The following is an 18,428-nucleotide window of genomic DNA, read 5'->3' on the forward strand; positions in this document are numbered from 1 at the left end:
TCCATAAGTGATGCTCAACTAGAAAAGGGGCTGATTCCTGCTGAGAAAATTGGGGAACATTTTCTTTTTTCCAATCAAGCAAGTCCTACAGTTCATCTCAATAAAATATTTTAATGCCTGAAACCAGCACTCACCTAGTAAATAATATAAGGTCTTCTTGACCTTGCAGTGTTACGTGGGCATGCATGCCATTCAGCTGAACTACTCCAGTGTCCAATACCTTGGAGAAATTGTCAAGTATTTCCTCTAATGCCGTGCTTGTGTCACCCACGCTTGCTCAGTGTTTGCTGCCTGCTGATGGTGCTCAGACCATGGAGCAGTTTGAGTTCCAACAGCTGTGGTGGGATCAGACAGGGCTTTTCCAGCTGGGAGGGCAGGGCACCATCAGGGGCACGTCCACATGAGCGGGTGCAGATGGACCAGAGCGGACTGAACATGGTTTGGCTCTGGTCTGGAAGCCATGGAACTTCTTACTGTGATGCTGCCATCAAGCGAATACTCTTATTGTGTATTATAAAGAGCGTTAGTTCTAGAAGCTCCCGTATGAAGACTGATCTGTCAGGAGCATGCCATATATTTTGCATATTTATTGTCCTCTTTTCCCTCCCATAATGTATCATCTCCAGTAAAGTAGGCAGTGTAATGGCAGATAATCTGATTTACAAAGAAAGCTTTCTTTGAGGAATGGAGTGATGGAGCCACTTCTGTTTATGTCTCTTCTTCCCCTCCAGTAATGGACCTCTGGGGTCTGAATGAAGGAAACCATAGCATTTATGGGGGCAACGTGGAGACAGGAGTTCATTGTTTCCGAGGCATCACAATCTAGTAGGCAGCAAGAGGACAATGCAAGAATGAAGCTTGAAGCAATGATACCAAAAAATGACTACCAAAGGGAGGCATACAATTGTGTATTTGGATATCTACAAAGTGCCCTGTACTCTGAGTAGTTCCTCACACCAGTGTGGTGCACATTGATGCACAACGATGTGTTGAGGTTTTTCAAGTTGCATTTTTATTCAGGGAACTGCAGTATTTGGAAACTTTTCCTCTGTGTAGTGCAAAGGTTGCAAGCACACTTTAGAGAGTGTTCCAGTTGTGTCTTTTATTAGCCAAAATAACAGGTAAAAAAAATACTTTGGTGGCGGGAAAAGCTTAAAACCAGCACACTAGCTCATTTTGCATGTTGGTCTTTTGCCGTAGAGAGAAATCAAAGACTTGCTGAAAGCATAGCATACTGAAGTATATCTATTAGTATGTGCTTAACTCTGATGCCTGGGAGCTTTTATTAGATGCAATGGCCAGGAAAATTGTCCTCACTTTATTTTTTCTTTTGGGGTTGCATCCTGAGTCACGTCACATACGTGTATAAAGCTGGCAATTTACTGATTTATCAATGAAAATACCACTTAGTTGGAAGAAAGGCAACAGCATAATTGGGCTTTGAAATATAAACTGCATCAAAGGATATGTTATTGGGTATAGTAAGGACCCTTCTACCCATGAATGTAATGCTCTATAGCAAATATCATGAGACAAAGTAAAACCAGTTTCTCTGATGGCTGGACTCTCCAGTTATGAAATGCTATTACAAGCGTTCTGTTTAGGAAGGGAAGCTAAAAGCCTCTCCAGGGTACATAGAAAATGCTGATCCTGAATGTATAAATGGATGCATTTTAATCTGTAAGTTATTAATTATTACTCATGATTAATTGTAATTATTTTGTTACTACTCCAAACCCTTGGGTCAAATTGAACACTGAAGTTGGTAAGAAATTTGCTGAAGAATCTCTTGGTTTGGTATGTTATCATTATTATATTGAATATTGGACATTATCAGTTGCACTAAAGAGACCAACTGCTACCATGCCATCAAATTACAGGATATATTTGGGTTGCAGGCGTAACTCCATTTCTCTCAGTGTCATCAGATATAACTGTAAATTTAATGCACAAAGGGAAGGGGAAATAATCCCTTCACCCACGAAGAAATAAATTAAATGTTACCCCACGCTAAAAAATGTAACCCTAAGTGAACCTTACGTTCACTTAGGAAAGGTCAGCGCATACATTCAGTTCTGTTCAAGGGGATGGCAGGTACTTTCAGATTAGTCTGTTTTATTGAGGGTTTTCCAGTGAGAAAGCTTGACGTCCCCCTCCCTCTGGCCAGTCCTACCTTCCGACCGCCTCCCTCTCCTCGAGTATCCTCAAGAATCTTTTTCTTCTGAACATATAGCTTGTAATATACATAAAAGCAGAGTTTGCTTTGATCCTGACAGCGAAATGTTTATTTTTAAACTCGGACTGGGCTGTTGTCCAGCAATGCTCTTTCCTTTGCATCATGCCATGGGTTTGAGCTCTGCAGCCCGCCTGGGTGTAGCTGGACCTGCTGCAAGAGGGACCTGGCTTGATGGGTCCTGCTGAGCTCCCTCCCTCCCTCTCCCCCCCATTCCTCCTTATCCTCTGGTTTTGAAATTCAAATTGAATGCAATTTTCAGCTCATTTGAGCCAGAATATACTCTTGCTGAGCTTCAGTGGCTCTTAAATTCAGACTTGCAGGAGAAAACAGATATCATCTGTCACCGAGGGTGAGAAAGGGTGTCCTCCCCACATTTTATTCATGGGAGGCAGGGCTGCACTGACTAATTCCAGTCTTTCTGACTAATCACTCACTGGCAAACTAATCAGCTAATCGATGAGACTGGTTTCTTGTAGTTTGGTTGCTTTTTGCAGGGTTTTTTTTTATTTCTCTAGCTTATGTATTTATTGTCCTAGAAGTGCCCTAGCTGGAATGCCTGTGTTCACATTTGACTGTACCTGCTCTTTCGGGTCTCATTGTCTCCATCACAGACTATTCCCTTTACAGAACTACAGATGGAAATGCCCCAAATTGGGTAGTTGGCAGAGGAGAGACGAGGGGAGAGAGATTCTCAAAAGAAGCTTAAAAAAGGGAAACGGGCAAAGGGAGAAAATGTGTTCAATGCATTAGTTGTTGTTATGTCAGCAGGTTTAGGACCATATACATCTGTGGGGTATATACCATCACTACTTACTCTATAAAACTTGTTTCACAGGTGCCAATATCTCATGAGTCACCTCATGGGAGGTGGGAGTCCTGCTTAAAAGTAAAGAAGAAATACAACTCCCTATTTTTCCTCACTGCCCTTTTTTTTTTTTTTTAGTACTATTTTTGAAATATAAAAAGGCTCTTGCAAAGAGGACCAGCTCCTGCTTTTATTGCACTCGTTTACAAAGCCCTTTTTCATTTGGTGCAAATAGCATTGGTTTGGAGATTGGCAAACTACCTTCAAAAGGAAATGTTGCAAGAAACAGCAATTTGGTAGGTATAAGGGCAAAACTAAAGTACAATCTGTGCTAGTAGAGAAAATAGGTTACTTAATCTAACAGCATGATAGCATTTTAATGCTGCTCTGAGCAACATCAGCTTGTTACTGGCAAAAATCCCCAACCTGAATTTTTGTTGTAGCAAAATCTAGATGCCATAAAAGATGTCAGAAATAGATGGGGCATCTGCAAATGGTGGGAGCGTATTAAAGTCAGACTGGAAATAATATCAAACACCATGCTGGCCCCCCAATTGTTTGTTATCAAGGCCATCAAGCCTTGATATATTACTAAACCTGTTTTATGGTTAGAAACCAGTTTTGTAGCTTTTTTGGTGCCTGTTCTTTGTTCCTTATACTAGACAAAGGGTTTGCATACAGTTAGGGCCCGATCCTGTAAACACTTTTGTATTTGTTACGCCAATGCCACCCAAACTGAAATTAAACTTAGTGTGACAATATTCAGTTGCCACTTTGGGCACCTTAAGTATTTCCAGTTTATTGCGTTGTAATCCGTAAAAACCCACTTTTTTGGATGTGGCTGAGTCAAAGCAAAGATACGGGCCTGAGCAGCCAGTTCGCAACAGCCAGACACAGATGCCTTGCATAGCGCTGCTATGGCAGAACTTGTGTGTTTTATACTACAGAGTCACCAGCAAAAAGCAGGGATGAGATGGCACTGTTACTGTATGTTATGAGTAGCCCAAGCTCACCTTGGGGACTGGGCCCCTTCATGACACAAGCAGTGTTTAGAGACCTGTATCTGGATCACGGTGGAGTTTAGGGAGCTGACAGGCATGTGGCTGCCAAGGTAGCAGGAATTGATTTCCAGTGGTCTTTTTGGTTGTGAATGTTAGCCCTGATGCATTTACAGTTTCTGAAGCGGGGGTTTTTGGAATCTCTTTTTAAATTAGGCAATTAAATTCAGGTTAGGCCCTGTTTTAGGCACCTCGGTGCCTCCCTGAATCTTACCCTTTGTCTCCAGCGGCTCCGTTAGACATTGACACTGACCTGCAAAGCTGGTACTACAAGTCCTTATAAAGAAATCTGATATTCCTTTGGAAGTTATGATGATGTATGTAAATCAGCTGCTTTATCCACACTGTCACCTCTTTGGCTGAAAAGAAGGGCAAATCATTTCGTTGGTAGCTGCTGAAACCGTCAGCTGCACTGTCATTAATACTCTACCCTCTTTCCTGGAAACTCAATATGTCAGCTACCTGATGTACCCTTCCTATTCCAAGAATACATCTCTCCATTCCTTCAAATTCTTCTTGAGCTGGGACCTCCCATCTGCCAGTTTATTGTTCTTCTTCTGGCCCATTAGTTTTTCCTCCCCTTCTTTTTTTCATAGCCTCATGTGTGTTTTATCATGCGCTAATAACCAGAGTGTCTGAGCTCTTTCCAGGAGCATATAAAGTGATGTGTCCAACTGCTATTATGACTACTTCTTTCCTCTTCTTTCTTGTGGGGAGAACAGTGAGGGATAAAGCATTAGTGTTTAATTTTTTTATATTGCTGTGATATATATACATCTACACCATCACAACCCTGGTCACCCTCTGCCTGTAAAGCAACCTCTGGACTACCCTGGTTAGATTTTGGTGATGGATCTGTTCCTCAGGGAACTGCCCAGATTTCTTTTGCTGCTCTCTGAGAAAGGGCTCTCCATGTGGTGTCACTCCTCTGAAGCAGGTCGTTCTGGTCCCTCTCCTTAGATACCATTGCTGAACTTACTTGTTCCATACCCCCTACTCTCAATTGCTTTTGAACCCTGATGGTCCCAGAGATCTTCCGTTATCAGTCCCTTCATCTATAATTTATCCTTCAGGAGCCAGATGGCAATGCATGGCATGGGGCTTGTATAATAAAAAGTACTTTGTACAAACCCACATGGCATGGGGTTTGTACAATAAAAAGGACTTTGCTTTGCAGCAGTACAAGAGCCATGGAAATCCAGGTGAAATAAGAAGTGCCTGCCTCCTTGCTTCAGTGGATCTCCTCTCCGGCACTTGCTACCCGCCTTTCAGCCCACAGCCATCTTTCTTCGTTTGTTCTTGGCCCATATATGAAGCTTTCTGTTGCAGAAGGAAGCAAAACTGGCTGATGTCAATGGACATTGGCATCAGTGGGATTTTTACTTAAATTAAGTCTCTGCAACTCACCTTGTTGTAGCAGATATTCCCGTGCAACTATTGAAGTGTTAGCAGTTGCATCTGCAAGTTTTCCCTGTGACTAGGCTCTTGCGCACCTGAAGAATCCTATTAGAGATTTCCACATAAGGAAGAAACGACTGGATTGCAACCCACGAAACTCCTAAAATAGTTGATGTGTCTATGTGAGTTTTGCATATATAGGTGTGTATCCACAGAGAAAGAGATATGTTTTATGATATCTCCTACACAGCAGATTACTTGTTGCTATTCAAAGGTCACTGGGTGACCTGCAATTCCTGCTTGATTATAACATGCTCAGTAGAGATCACAGTTTCAAATGAGTAAATAGCTGCCAACCAAACTGTGAGTATTTGTGGTATTGAACCTATAATCAGGCTTTTGCATTTTAATTTTGTATCTAATTTTAAGAATACATATGTTAGTCCTTTTGATTGGTTGTTATTCGTCTTTATCATTCTCCATGTATTTTCTGTTTCTTTTTTTATGGTGCTTTGGGGAATTGAGTAGTGTATGATTGGAACTGTTCTCTTTCAAATTATCTTTAAAACTGCTATTGACTTTAACAGGATTAGTGGTCATGTTAGGGAGCCTGAGAAAGTGGTCTTAAGTGCACACAGCATCTAATTCCTAAACAACAAACCTCGTCAGGTCAACTAATTCCCTGAGTTACGTTTTGTTCCATCCTGGCACAAACCAGACTGGGATGACAAATAGTATCATGCCTCTTTGGTGATACAAGCCTTGGGTATATTTTACTAGCCTTTGTATTGCCATGACAACAATAGTTTTAATTATGGAAAGCCAAAATGATAACTTGTATATCAGATGGGCCTCAGTTTTCCCTGTGGACAAAACTGGTTTGCCATAGGAGTAAAACTTGGTATCTATCTTGGTTTCCCTCCCAGGCTGGATTTTATTCTCTGCTTTATCAGAGAGCTGTTGTGCTCATGGTATGACCTCGGAGGGGCTGCAGGACGGTGGCCCGGCAGGAGATGATAAAGTGACCCTCTTGTCTCTGGGGCATCGTGGTGATTCTTGTGTTTAAGAGCAGTTCTCTCACTGAAGGACTGCTCTTGGCTTCCCTTTAAACCGTTGGAGATCTGCATATTTGGAAAAGCCTGGTGTGAAGTGATGTCTCATAATGGGCCTTGACAAATTCAAGGTTGTGCTTGGGGGACAAACAAAGAGCTCCACTTCAGCAGTAGACATGGAAATTTGCAAAACAGGTACACACCCACATCTAGCTGTGACGTGGGAAATAAGTATGTCTGCGTGGTAGGATGTGGGTCAGGAGTGGCTTTCTTCACGGTGGCAAGGGTGTTGTTTAAGCCGCTTTTCCAAGATGGGATATGTGAGGGCAATGACAAAAAAATGAGTGTGTTACTCAGGGAATTCATACAGAAAGAGAAAAAAAATGGTTCATGTAAATCAGTGTCTTTTTTTAATATCTAGAATCAATGTATGCATTCATTTGCTATTTTGGATGGATACTGGCCCTTGGTGGTTATGCTAAGGCTGCTTCTGCGTTTGAGAACTTCCTGGCGTGTTTGAAGAGCAGAGAGGTTGGTGAAGACATAGGACACCGAGTAACTTCGTCTGAATCTTCTCTGACACGCTAAGATTCATAGCATATATGTTCATGATTGCAGGCCTGAGGCAGCATCAACAGGAGATTATGGCCAGAGATCATGAAATCAGAGAGTAAGAGTTGCAAGATCACACTGTTTACTAGAAATTCAATTATTCAAATGTGGCTCTAGAATACAGGGAGCTCAGCAAGCATGTAGGCTAATATTTAGACTTGCTGAATCTCTAATCTCGCTCCTTGCAGTGTTACAACAGCTTTTTTACAACACAAAAACCCTGAGCAAACATTTCACTGGTAGTTGTACTGTTGATTCACTTACACTTTTTGAAATTTAAGAAGTCCTGCCTCTAAGATTGTGATTTTGGAATTTAGCATCATAAATTAAACCCTCTTATGAAAGAAAATAAGAAGTTTGTGGTTGTTTTAATAAGACTTTATGGTAAGTATGGCAACGGTAAGTCTGTCAGCCCTGGCTTTGCTGCATGTGTGTAGCTCTGTGCTTTGAGACCCTTGAAATGTCTGTTTTCAGGATATCAGCAGGGGGCTAATGAAAAGGCTTTGTTGATTTTAATGAATTGCAAGCCACTGTAGCCAAAATAAATATAATCTGCTTTTTGGATTAGTTGTCACACATGATTTTACCTACTAACAGTGATTAAAGAACCCTGGTGGACCAGAAGCATAGCTGCTCTCTGATGACTCTTGCTAAAATAGCAATAAACAGAAGTAAATAAAGACTTAGGGCATTAGTTATCTTTAATAAACAGTGCCACTGCATATAATGGTGGGGGGGAGACTTCAAAAACCTGTGTCGTGTGCAGCAATGTCACTCTTTCTAGTGCAGACAGCATTGGCCACGTTAGATGTCTGGAGATGGTGGCATCACCAAGCTGCTTCCCTTGCATTACTGACCTGCAGTCCCTCTTTAAGAGCTACCAACCCAACCAGATACCCCCATGGAGACTTTCATGGCTCAGACATTTTCATCCAGCAGCAGACATCAGAAACAAAACTGAAAATGTCCAAAACTGGAGGGATTACAAGAGGAAAATGAAGGGAGTGTGAATTGCTTGGGTAATTATGCAACTTCCAAACCACTGTAATTCCATCCAGTTAATGAATGGAGGGCTGGTGCTGGTCTCTCTTACCTTAGTATCTGTAAGCTGATGAAAAGAATTACTTGTCCCTGCTGACATCTTTTATCCCTGATATTATCCCATATAATCAAGGGTGGGTGTGTTTCCTGATCCCCTTCACGTTTGTTGTGAGAGGCAACAATTACAGTTGATGGTATTGTACTACTCCTTTGGATTCTCTGTTGCTTTTAATCAGCAGATAGAAGAAGCAAAACAAATGAAAGCATGTTCTCTCTTCCGAGAGGGAATTATCACTGCAGTACTGAATGTTGGGAACAATTTTAGGCTTTGTTGTAGGGTGAAAAACACCTTCCCAAGAGTGGCAGGGAATGGAGGAGTTTCCTAACAGGAACACAAAAAGTCAGGGCTTTTGAAATTAGAAAAATCGAGGGACAGCAAAACATAAGAAATATTACTTTAAGGAAAAATCCTACTGCAACAGGGAGAGGGGCTGAGCTTTCTAACTAGTCAACTTGTCTTCATCTGTCCCTAACTGTACATCCCTGGAAGGCACATGGCACTGTTCTGCGAGGAGTTTATCTTTTACATGACAGCTAAAAACCTTCAAATTAATCAAGCAAATATCCTCAGGCTTTCTTAGAATTGTGTAACTCCTTTTTGATGTATGGAGTTAGATTCTTGTTTGGTGTTTTCAGTGAAGTTGTGCAACGGTTACAATCCACTTCTGGCTTTACAGTCTATGGAAAGAATACTTTGGTATTATGCTCAGGAAGGGAGTTAGACCCACCATGGATCCATCCTTCTCTTGGCTGGCAGTCATTAGGAGTTTGGAGATTTGCCCGATGGTGTAATTCAAGTCTTGACTGCATATTTTATTGGTTAAAAATAGGAGCCAACTCCAGCTCATCAGTTTTGCTAAGAAACTATTGATTGTGATTAGCAAACTTAAAAATAATTACCTTGTGTGTTCATTGCTATCTTTGGACATACTCTCATATTCCTGCTCTTATAGAAAGTATTGAGCAGCACAATAAGGCAACTTGATGACTAAGGTGTTACACTGCATGGGTGGGAGAAGGGTATTGAGCACTTCTTAATTGTTCCATCTCCTTGTGGTTAAACAAACACACAACACCTACACGGGGGAGAAAACCTACTGAAGGCTTTACTGAAGGGTACAAAATGAGCTACCCACCACCCCCTTGTTCCCATGGGGGAACATATATCCAGTCCTTCCCAGTTTCAGTCATTACTTTCACCACTCAGCTCTTTGGCAGCACCCATAAGTCAACCCAGTACCTCCAATGGGGAGGAGGAAAGCACTGATATGCTTACCACCTGGGGAAGGTGGGGGATAAGCCTCACCTGAGGTTTAACACCTCATTTAAAAGCCTGATGGTGCTGACTCTATACCTGGTAGGCAAGTTGACCCTGAACTGGCTCAGTTAAGGGTACTTGAAAGCCCATCTGTCTCTGGAAGTTGTTGTACCTGTAGCAGGGACAGTTGTAGCAAACAGCTGAGTTTTTGTTACTTACAGCACTGGGTATTCAAGTGAACTAGCACTTATTTCAGACTGCTCAAGCCTGGGCTGCCTGCTGAGTGTGTGAGAAGACCTGCCTATGCTTGTCAGACTCCTAATGCAGGTCAGTAGCTGCTTCAGGGGGCCACCTTCCCCAGGCTTTAACTCTTGAGCACCCTTGGAAAAGTGATTTCTTGCCACGTTTTCCTTCTCTGTTGAGAGTGCCTACTGAGTAACTTTTCTATTTAAGTTTGGTGTCAGAAGGTGGATGACAAGAATGCTGTTGTGTGATACTATGCTTGTAGGATCTCCCCACCTTGTTGTTTAGGTTTTGTATCCGCTATGAATGTATCAGTAACATGAAATCATAATAATCCATAATGCCTGGGTTTGGTTTTTCATTATATTTCTCCTACTGATTCACTGTTATATTGGTTTGGTGTGTCCGAGGGTTGCACTCAGTGGGCACCTGATGTGCTGGCAGGGACATGCATGATAATGTGGGTTAGAATACAAATGGTGCAGGTGTTTTGCAACCAGGGATGCTTGCTGCAGGGCTGTGTGTATCAAACTGAAATCTCATTGCACAACCAGATAGTGCTGTATGGGCAGGGTACAGGCCAACTCTTCAGGCCACTTGCAAGCCATATGAAACTGTATGGGTTTGTGTGCCCAGGAGAGGGATTTTTCCCAGTGTTTTTGTCTATTAATAGCAGCTTTTGAAATTCAGAGTTGGACTTTAATGGGGTGGGGAGCTAGGAGGATAGCCACTTAAAGTGCTTGCTGGTGCAATGGTCATATCAGCACAGGTGAGGGAGGCGAGCGCTGGGTCACGCTATAGTTATTGTGCCTTATGTGGGCTTTGCGTTGCTTCAAGAACATAGAAAAATGAAATGAAAGGCTTCAGCATAGTAGAAAGGAAACCATGGGCATGCTTGCTTTCCTTTGTGTGCTGCTCTGTTTGAGAGAAGGAGATGCACATGGACTGCAGCTGCAGGGCTGGAGCAGGAGCCCTGCGGGGATGGCTGAGGAGCTGGTAAACCCCCTGGAAGATGCAGCTCTCTTCCTCTCACTGCCCTGCAATGGTTGTTATTGCAGCCTTGAGGAAGATCTGGGCTGTGTGGATGGATAGAAAGCAGGTGACAGTATGGGAAAACACTTCACTGACAGGAATTTCTGACAGCAGCTTGGGGCACTCGAGGTATTGTCATATGCTTTTGAATACTTTCTAAATAACTCTAAACCTGTATATTGCAGGGGAATTATACTGTATGTAATTCCGCTGTAAATATCTGTGTAAACTCTTAATAGACTCATACACATAAGCTATGTATATCCAAACAATTCGCTTCAAAAATATTTGGGCTGAGAAAAACATTATTGGAAAAGCTGTTTTTTTCCCTTCCTGTATTGAAAGGGACTTAGACTTGAGCCTTTAAATCCAGCATCACTTATTAGCATGATTCTAGGAGTCGCAAAGGTTTATATAAGACTTTAAAACATTTAAAATATGTTTTTTTCACATTTAAAAACAAACAACACAACTTTAAAATTGGATCTTTTGGGCTGTACCAGAGCTAGAGGTGGGTGTTGTGTGACTTTCCCATGATTTGAGTACCTTATCCTTCACCCAGTAGACTGCAGCATATTTTTTGGTGTCTGGCTGTCGTGGCCTCAGATACTTACATGGCTGCAACTACTGCAGTTTCTCAATGCTTCTGGGAGAATATTATTACCTTAACCATACTCGTGAATACCAAATACTTGCCTTTAGCACAGATGAACTTTGACAAGGCTTTTGGTACTTTTTGGAAAGAAGGGCTGATCTGGAGGAAGTGCACTAACAAATACAACAAGAGCAAGGGCAGATTTCACATGCCAACAGGGAACACCGTGCTGAAACCTGTCAGGTCTTGGCCATGTAGAAGCTGAGCTAGTCAGAAGTCCCCCATTTACTTTGTTTGGCTGTCGTACAGTCTATTGTGTACACAAGCAACTTGTGATCTTCGACAGTCATTTACTTTTGTGTTATATTTAACGCTTTTCTTGACAGAAGCAATGAGAAACAGAGGGAGATACTTCTGCTTGAATGTAGTTGATGGCTCAGAGTCAACTACAGCTGCTAGCCTGGCAATAATTTGAATTATAGCAAACACATGGGAAGAGTGAAAAAGAAAGATGCAGGGCAAATAAAAATAAAATAATCATCACCAGGGATATTTCTTAAGGATAATTTTATTAAAAGTTCATGTTTGAAGTGATGCCATCCTTTTCATTCTCTGTATTCAATTACCTTTCTGAAGCTTGGCATAGCTATTCTGATGTGCAGCAGAAATACTACATCAAAGGTGAACGTTTGAATCCTGGCTGAAAAATAAAACAGAGGGTTGGTGGGGCACAGAGCAGGGGGGAGAACCCCCAGATGACTAAGAGTTCTTAAAAGTAAGATATAAAAGAAAATAATCATTTCTCTCCCCTGACAAATGGTTCAAAAAGTAGCCAACAGTTTGGATCTGGTCTGTCACATTGCATACAAATGAAGAAACTGTCACCATCGGTTTCCTTTGAAAGCTTTTGATCTTATCTTCTGTAGTAAAGGGCATGTGACTTGATCAGGGCTTTTCCTCTCTGATACATAGTCAGAGTCCTGATCTGAAATATCTGTGACAGATTTCTCCACTCAATTGCTACAGTATTATTTCCCCCTCCCCTTTCCCTTTATTGCCTTTGTCTGTGGTGGGTATGGTTCACCCTTCCCTTTCCATCCAGGAACACCAGGTTCCTAATCTGGTAATTTCCAGCAAATCCTGTATATTTCAGCTTAGTCAGTAGTAGTATCATACCTGTTTTCTCTCTGCTTGTCAGGCCTACTTTTTTTTCTAGTAAGAACAGGAAGGTGGATTCAAAATAACTTGTAAACACACATTGGACATAGAATTCTCCCCAGAAATGATGGGATATATATTCTGATAATTAATTAAGGATTGTTTTGTTGCCAAGTACTTTTAAATGGAAGATTTGAATACGTTTGGTCAGTAGTGTCAGGGGACAGTAGTGGAAGGAAAAGATTTTTATGGACCTCTTACACTTTAAAAGCATGGTTTCTGTAAGTGTTTATATTTTATTATGAGCCAGATTAACTCATGTGCTGTATTTGATTAATATTTTCGTTCAGAACTAGTGAAGTCAAGGAAGATTTTCCTGAAGGGCTAAACTCTGCTGCTGTGGCAATTGATGGCAAAACTGTCTTTGACCTCATTACTGTGAGATGATGCTGGGAGGGAGTTGAAATGGGAACTGAGCCCCAGGAGGTCTCACCAGGCTCCTCTTTGCAGAGGAAAGGCCAGAACAAGGTACCCTTGGGTCTGTGTGTTGTCACCGCTGAGCTTTGCTGCCGAGCTCCCAGTGGAGGACGCCCTTGCTGATGGTCACCCTGGAGTTGGTTTCTGCCCCCAGTGGGACCCTGCAGCTGGGGGAACTAGTTGCAAAACCTGAGGCTTGCAGCAGAGACAAAGTTTATACTGAGTTTTTGTTTTCTCTTGTGTTTTTGGGGTTATTTGGGGTTTATTTTTGTGTTTTTTCTGAGGAAGGTAAAGCAGTGATTTGAGGTGTCCAGGAATTGTTTCTAGGCAAACTATAGCTAATTAAAAAAAAAAAAAAAAAAGCTGGAGTTATTGAGTGCAAAGCAGCATCTAAATGGGTGAAAGTTAATGGCCAGTGTTTGCACAGGAGGTCAGACTGGGTGATCTCTTTTAGCCTGCAGCCAATTAACCCCTGAGTATGCGATGCTGCATTGCCCTGCAGCCTTGCAGGTGGGGAGTTGTCTAAGAGAAACCCAAAGCTTTCCCCGTCCATAGGGGTGACTGGACTGGCGGTGGGCTGAGCAGGCTCTGCTTGGTTTTCCACTCAGCTTTGGTTGCAGGTGTGTCCCGTTACAAGCAATGAGCTGGTGGGGACTGGAAGGAAGCCTGAAGTGTGCCAGTTCATCGGGGAGGAGCAGCTGGGTAAAGTGCAGCAGCAAGTCATTTGCAGTGCTGGTACTGAAAGCCCTTTCACACTGCAATTTCGTTCAGTGATTTTAACGCCGCTAGCCATTAGGTGTGTTTACATGGTAAGTGTTACTCTATGTGCTGAGGTGGCTTGTATGCATGGCTCTTCAGAACTGGAAAAAAGTGGTGGTTGGGCTTTTTGTACAGAAGCGTCTCTTCTGGAGCCTTTCATCGTGTGAAAATCTTATGGGAGAACCAGAATATGTGGGACTGGTCCAGCAGCACTTTCTCTTGTCACTGAAGTGGCCCAGCTCTTAGCTCCTGGTTTAACAGAGTAGGAGAGCGTGTCGGGATATCCTGTTGGGGCCCAAATTAAGTGCTTAGGATGTTTTGCATCTTGGCTAGCAAGAAAAGTTGGCAAAATTCTAAAGAATTTGGCTTTTCTCATGGTTGTGCTTTTTTTCTCGTATGTCCTCTGTTGTGTGAGGGGTAAGACTTAGTATCAAATAATGGTGCCTGAAAAGTGATGGGTTTGGTTGCTGAGTGTAGCTGAGGGTCCCAACTATTGGGATCTTGAAACGCAAATGGCATCGAAATCAAAACAGATTTGCCCCTCTCCCCTGGGTGGTGGGAGAAGGACAGTGGGGACCTGACAGACTCACCATTTCCCCTCTAAGGAGTGAGGATGGGGGGAATGTGATGCATAACACTCAGTGGCAGAGCTTAGGAGATGTGGAAAACCAGCTATTTGCTTTCAAGGCTTACTCTGCAGTCTGCATAGTTTCTCATGAGGAGGAGATTTTGCTGTAGAACAGAAGGTTGGGGAATGGAGTGTTTGCAGAGGGAGAAATAATTATATTTACGGACTGGGAGTCTAAGCCCTTTTTTGACCCGATCACCTCTATCTGTCTGCTTTGCATACAGGAAGCAAGTTATTGGATAGTTTCAAATGTTGGCTATTTTATAATAATACTAATAACAATTTAAAGATTTTTTTCCCAGCTGTTGGAGGATGCAATTTTTCTTTCCTAGGCCATTACGTATGCAAGACCAATTGGTAAACTGCAATGTACTCGTCTGTAATTATTCTCCCCTGTAGCTTTAATGAGGAGATCTGCATGCAGTTTGATGGGAGAATATACTCTGCCGACAGCTACATTGAAAATCAAGACAGGTGTAATCTGCTTACTGTAGTCGGTGAATCCTCACCATGTGGTTGTGTTATCTCTAGTGCATGTTTATAGAAAGATGCTTGTAAAAGGATTTAATTTAATGGAATAATGGTAACTGACACTATGAAAATGAAGGGGCTCAAATAATATGGTGAGCAGTCACATAAATACTAAAGTAGATGATTGAGAACTTGCTACATTACGTCATTCAGTTAACATCATGTGAAAGGAAAATACAAATTAACCCATGTTATGTACTAAAAGAAAATGCTTTCTTTGTTACTAAACCTAGTCTTTGGAGAAAATGTGTTATTTTGGAGTATGCACATAGAGATATATGCCCAGTCCTATAGTTACACTTGCATGGGCAGATGTGTGTGGCTATCACTGGAGCTCTGTGTGGGAACTTTTCCAGGACTGGAGTCCTAAGAGCAGAATATCTTTTGAAAGGCAGATACTCTGAGCTGTAGCCAAAAGCTCTGGCTTTCTCTCAAGGTGGAAGAATGTTATGTGATGAAAGGACTAGTTGAGACTTTCTTTAGGAACCCACTCTATGGCGGGGAGGCTTCAAGACACTCACAATGTGCTTCTGTTTCCTTACCTGCACAGAAATGATAACAATAAACTATTAGTAAAAAAGCAGCCCCTGTAACTTACTATTTTGCAGCCTATTGAGTCAAAGGAGTATTTCCTTTCTAGCAGCGGTTACCCAAGATTGTTCATCTGGAAAGATAAAATTATTTAGGTAGAACTGCGAATGTATTTCTCCTTTTCAGAGGCTGAAAGAAATAATACCCAGTCACTCTCTGTGGATGTGATTTATTAATAATCAGTCATTCTTAATCACCTGATACTGACATCTATCTAACACACTGGAGAGTTTAATATCTGAAAGAATACTTACCATGATTTTTCGCAGCAGCCCATTTTAAGTGCTGGGGGAGATAATGTGGTGCCAGTGCTTTGGTATTGTGTTTCTGATCCTGTACGACTCTGTCCTTGAATGTGGAGTGTAAGCACACAGAGGATGGAAAAAAGTTGCCAGCAAGAGCTATGCTAAGTGTTGCTCCTCACTGAATTACTTGAAAGCCTTTGGTTTATTGAATTTGGACATCTCATGACACTTAGATATATATTTTTTTAACATTTAACTATTTTTTGGTTTTAGGGTAAGTAATTTAGTATCTGTATGAAGGATAGTGAAGTCCATGATCGGACATATTATGTTACTGCATCAGGCAAAAAGCATTTAAAAATACAATACTGAAAAGCACTTCTGTTGGGGGAAAAATGGGGGCTGGATGGGAGTTGGACATTGCTGTTAATTATTCTTATTATGCTGGTCTCGCTTAGATTTTGAGCCTGGTGATTGCACTGACAAAGGAGCAGCCTTGATTTCTGCACATGTTAACAGTTACTTGTAAAACTGGGCTCACAGGTTGCGCTGGAGCTTTTACTGTTTCTGCAGAACACTTCCGTAGTTCCAGCAGTTTGATCACAAATGCAGCATCTCTCTCCTAATGCTGTGCAGGTTGATAAAACAGTTGCCGAGCTGGAGTCCCTAAAGAAATTATTAATTATCTGGTTAATGTGCATCAGGCTGTGGGAGTGTGAGATTAATCACCAGTGCTTGGATGAGTTGCTGAAGTGGGTTTTGGTTTTTCGTCTCCTGTCACTTGGTAATGGCTTTTCCTTCCTTCACCATCAGGTGAACAGGTGCAGAGATGCTGTATTTTCATTTTCCTGTAGTCGGTAACAGCCGGTGACCATGAGATGCCTCTTTCTCAGTCCTGCTGTATGAGCAGTTTACAACAAGAAGCGCTACCTGCTTCGGATGTTCCAGCTGTGGGAGATGCTCCGAGAGCACAGGACTGACCTGAGCCTTCCCACATAAACACATTTGAACATAGGCGCTCAGGGAGGCATGCTAGAGAAGAGTGTTGGGCTAAGCTGGGGCTGGCTCTTCTTTATTCCCCAGGTCTCAAAGGGGTTGACTTGTATTTGGATGTGGAATTGCAACTTGACTCCTATTTTGAACATATTTATAGTACTCAGAATTTTTCGATAAGTGAACATCCAGCATGCCTCTTTTGTCTAAGGTAACAAAAGAAAAATGTGATCCTTTATTGGAAGGATGCAGAAGAAGGTTCTTCTAGCTCAGTCTTCAGTGGTGCCATCTTTAAAGCCAATGGCTGCATAAATATTCAGCTGTGGGAGAATGAGTCAGACTCCTTTCTGGTGGTGGTGGATCAATCAGGGCATTCAGGTGCAACATTGCAGCACTTGTCCTGTCCCATTAACTGCTGTTAACCATCAGCAGCTGCATCAGAAATTGTCAGTGAAGCCCTGAGGTCCCTACTGGATTAAACACACTTGCACCACATAGTGCACTGATGAAAAAACTGAGGAGTAATTTGTCCTTTAAATGTTACAGTTGTGTTGCTAAATGGTGCCATAACAGCTCTACCTCAGGGTCAGGATCATTGGCTGGGGGAGTCTTTCGGTTTAGAGACTACTGGTGAGGAGAGGAGGGTAGATGAGAGGGAAGGACCTACGCTATGTGCATCTAAAGCAGATCACTTGCCTGAGGCTGGGGTAGCATCTCCTAGTTAAGAAGGGAAGAAGATGTAGGCAACAGCACAACAATCATTCCATTAATATGTGCTGAGGGACAGAAATAGACTTTGAACCTCTCTCCATTTATAAAGTCATTTGGATTACTTTATCATCTTTAACACAAGTTTTGTTTCTCCGAGGAAGTTCTGTAAATGACCACAGCTATTGAGACTTTGAGATGCATGGTACTTGAAACTAGAGACCTGTTTTTGACCTTCTGCTTGACGATGTTGTATCAAGCTTATTTTTTTTTTTAATTGATGTGAACATGTAGGCATTGGCCTTCATCAGCTTATGGGGTTTGTTTCTTCTTGGCTGAACTAGTGGGGTTTTTGTCCCTGGTGAACTGAATTTTTGATCACCTTGCCTCTTCAGGCAAGCACAGATGTATGTGAATTTGAGATTGCATTGCACTACTCCATCATTGAGCTTTTGCTGTCCATATTCTACTACTCCGAATCCCTTTTCAGCTAAAGATGTTACCTTGGGAAGGGGGAAGTGTGCAGTTTTCAGAGAATTTGCTGTTTATAATAGCTATGTGCTCCAGTCTGGAATCCCCAAACAGCCCCACAATGGCATAAAACATCTATTTGTTTGGCAGGCTATGGTATAACTTCACATTAAATGTAGATGACCTGTTTGTGTTTGAAACCCTCTAACCAGCAAGTCAGCGTGGCACCAGTGGTGTTTTAAATGTTAAGCAGTCTTCAGGGCTTCGGGTTGAGTATTTGCATCAGAGTTGTTTGGGTTTCTGCTCCTTGTAGAGCTTCCTGAGCTTGCTGTGATAAGTAAAATCAAGTTTACTTTGTTAAGCTCAGCAGTTCCTCGTACTAAGGGGGGAAAATAAGACCTTTAGGAGACAAGAAGTAAATCTCTCTCTGTATGGGGATACAGGTCACTCTTTTTGTATGACTTTGTGATGGTGATG

At 42.1% G+C, this 18,428-nt stretch overlaps 1 protein-coding gene across 5 annotated transcripts in view; it reads left to right on the plus strand.

The window, feature by feature from the left end:
- Positions 1–18,428, plus strand: part of ESRRG (estrogen related receptor gamma) — a 380,477-nt gene that overhangs the window by 82,657 nt on the left and 279,392 nt on the right. The window contains exon 1 of one of the 5 annotated variants that reach the window (XM_030500074.1): positions 11,003–13,834. The exons of the other annotated variants lie outside the window; for them this stretch is intronic. The gene's annotated coding sequence lies outside the window, so the exon portion shown is untranslated. Of the gene's footprint in view, positions 1–11,002; positions 13,835–18,428 lie in introns of those variants that run through there. 5 annotated transcript variants of the gene reach the window in all.

Source organism: Strigops habroptila, chromosome 10, assembly GCF_004027225.2.
Source record: "Strigops habroptila isolate Jane chromosome 10, bStrHab1.2.pri, whole genome shotgun sequence".
In the NCBI taxonomy this organism is placed as follows: domain Eukaryota; kingdom Metazoa; phylum Chordata; class Aves; order Psittaciformes; family Psittacidae; genus Strigops; species Strigops habroptila.